Source organism: Rhea americana, unplaced genomic scaffold, assembly GCF_003343005.1.
Source record: "Rhea americana isolate MKP2758 unplaced genomic scaffold, rheAme1 scaffold_301, whole genome shotgun sequence".
Lineage (NCBI taxonomy): Eukaryota > Metazoa > Chordata > Aves > Rheiformes > Rheidae > Rhea > Rhea americana.
The window spans coordinates 909,369-912,639 of NW_028186426.1; positions in this window are offsets into that span (position 1 = coordinate 909,369).

A 3,271-nucleotide genomic window follows, 5' to 3' on the forward strand; every position below is an offset into this window, starting at 1 on the left:
TGTCCAGACGATTCAAGGTGAATGATTGTAACTGACTTTGTGCCTGTCAGGGAAAAGCCTTTTATAGAAACACGTGCCCAGATTCTCAGCGTTCAAAGGTTTGTTTAAAGTTACTGAAGCAAAACAAACTGAAGGAGATGCTCCTTTTCACAGTTCATCTGATTTAGAAAAAGCGTAAACAGGAAAAGACAAAAAAAAACCCAGAGTCAGTACAATGACTATATATTACTTTAACAGTTACTTTTTCTGAAAAGCAAGGAACTGTATGTTGTTTTTGCAAGCATTTCTGCTCCAAAGTTCAGGACTATGGGGTCAGTGGCATGAGGTGAATGTTTTAATTTTATTGGAGAGAATGACAACAGTTATCGATAAGAGGAGCCATAAAGAGTAGCTGCTGACAGTACAGTTTTGTTCAGGAAATTCTGAGATATTGAAAAAGCACATGTTTACTGCATAAAGTGTGCCAGGATAGGATTGTAAATGAGAGAAGTGAAAACAGAGTTCTGAGGAAGCTATAATTGAAAATGGCAGTATGCTGATAGAGAAATGGACTATAGAGACCATTTCACAGAAGTAGAATAATATTCAAAGAAATATTGCAGAGCTGGTGTTGTAGAAGTTACTGTATAACTGTTTGTTCTAATAGTGGGAAAGGAGCTTTATGATGAAAGTTTCTTTTTTTAACTTTTCACACTGCTTGAAGGCTTGCGAGTATTTCTTTCACTGACTTTGCGCAGTGGAGATTTTTACAGCATTAACCAAGGTTTATTGCATGTGAATTAAAAGAAGGTCTACAGTAGGGTCAAAGCAGCCTATCATCAGCATGGTTTATGCTGAAACATACAATGCTGTTGTTGGTTGCTGCTTGGCACAGCAAGAGTTGCAGCTAAGGGGTGCTCTTGGTAGTAATAGTCACTTAGACCTTGCACTTCACTGGGAAGGTGGGAACGAGAATAACTTGCAGTGGTTACTGGAATTCAAGATAAGTCAGAGCTAAAGTTAGGAAAAAACAACAAAACTTGGATTTCTCATTCACGTTCCTTCTGATTTAGGGAAGGCAGCAGTAGGCCATGTTGCACTTCTTCAAGTAAAGGTCACAAACAGCTAGGTTTGGGTTGAGTGCAAAGGAAACATAATAGCTACTTGCAATGCTTTAGGGGTTTGGGTACTCTCTGTCTCCTTCTCCTTCCCTTCTTTGTTGTTTGCAGAAGTGTTATTCTGTATTGGACTTCTTAAAGAAGCTGGCAGCCCTGAACTGGCATCTTGCTACTTAGAAATCCTTCTCATACATTCTCCTTCCCTGGTGGAAGGAAGGACAACTGTGAGCAGGATCAAGCGCCTCATACTACACTGTTCATTCCTGTAGCAAGCATCCTGCTTCCTGTGCCTGCACAGCGGATAGAGGTGAGCGCCCGAGAGGCACTCTCCCTCCTGCCATGGGGCAGCAGCACAGAGGGTACAAGAATTGCAGCATACRCAGGGATGTGAGCATGACTAAAGCTGCTTTAGCCCAAGAAAAATTTTCAACAACTATCTGATGAACTAGGACAGAACTCCTCAGGTTGCTCTGCCAAGCTGGAAATGACACTATCAGTGATCTCAATTCATCTTTGGGTCTTCCTTGTGTTCACTTATTCCAGGTCACCAGTTTTGGGGTCTCCAGAGTTACAGTAGGTTCTGTGGGTCTGTTTCAAGGTCTTTGTGACTTCTTTTATTATCCCTATGGCTTCTTCATCAACTCTGAGGCAGCTGTAAGATCTCTGGATTGTTCCTATGATTTCTGGAGCTTCTCTGAGGTCTCCAGAGCTACCCAGGGCTCTGCGGAGCAGCCTGGTCCCACACAGCAATGCCTTCAAAGACACGGCAGCATCCGCACCAGCCCTGAGCAGAGACAGAGACTTCTACGTCTACGACAGATGGAAAAGACCTCATACTTTTGCTAGACCTGGTGATGGCCATGCCACTACATCCAGGTCCTGAGACACAGCAGCACAATGGGTAGCACTAAAAGCCTTGCACAGCCACAGCAAAAAGGCAGACTCTCTGGCAACTCTTGCAGATTTTCAGTCAAGGCTGGTTTAAGCTTTGCATTGCAGTGGCATAATGGGAAAGACAATTACCAGAAGGAGGTTTCCTTAGTTGGGACATGGCATCACAAAGGGAGAGAGCAAGATATGGCGAGGATCAGTGATTATCCTGGACCCATCTGACAGAAAGGGACACTGCATTGTGAGTCCAGATAGAGTCAACTGGGATCAAATGCAATGGCTCACTATACAAACTTGAGCATTTTTCCTTCCAAGCAGGAAGAAGAAGGAGAGACAAAGCAGAGCTCTTTACCAGGTGGCAGCTACCTGAGGAAGAGGTGGCTGAGTGTGTGTCCTCTTTGTGTGAGGTATCTTAGAAGGGGCCTGCAGACTAAAAACTAGAAGGGATCTTCACTTTCAGAATTGGGGTGCTTTGTGAAAGGGAGCAGCAAGGGCTGTTTTTAAAGGGAAGAGGAACTCAGAGCTGAGGGTGACTCCAGAACAAGCAATGCCCTTACCAAAGAGGGTGCAGTCCCACGGCATTTCAACATAGGAGGCAGAATAAGACCCTGATAACAATATGAACCAGGTCCAGGATTGCTCAAGAAGTTCAGTCAGGAAGAAAAGGAAATTGTCCAGAGAGAAGACTGGAGACAAGCTACAACATACAGCTGAGGGGTCTATCCAGGAACCTAGCTACCTAAAACATAGATCTGAGATCTGGCCAGGAGGTAAGGCCAGAACAGAACTGGAGATAGCTACACCTATGATATGGCTCAGGCAAAGTTTGAAGGCTCAGGCCTGAGCTTATTTAAGCTCCTGGATCTATGGACAGAAGTGTGGAGGATGGCTCCAGGTGAGACAAGCAGGGCCATTAAGGCCTATTAGTACACTCAGGGCCCTGACAGTTTGGCTGTTTATTCCTTTGCTGCACAAGTAACCTTTGTAATTTGTTTTGCAGCTGTGTCAGAACAATCATGGCATCCTGTGCCAAAAGAAAGAACAAGAGCTACATCACGGGGTATGTTTTAGAATCCAATATATCCAAGTATTGCTCTCTTTGCTGTGTCAGGTGTCCTGACTGGGTGGAACAAGTGATAGGAGTGCATGCAAGCAGATCAGGCAAGGATGAGTGGCTACAGGCAGGAGAGGCAGTGGAGTTCCAGTGGCTGGAACATCAGACAACATCTACAGGTCGAGATGTGGATTGTTTACCTCGTATCAAAGCACTTATGGCAGGGAAG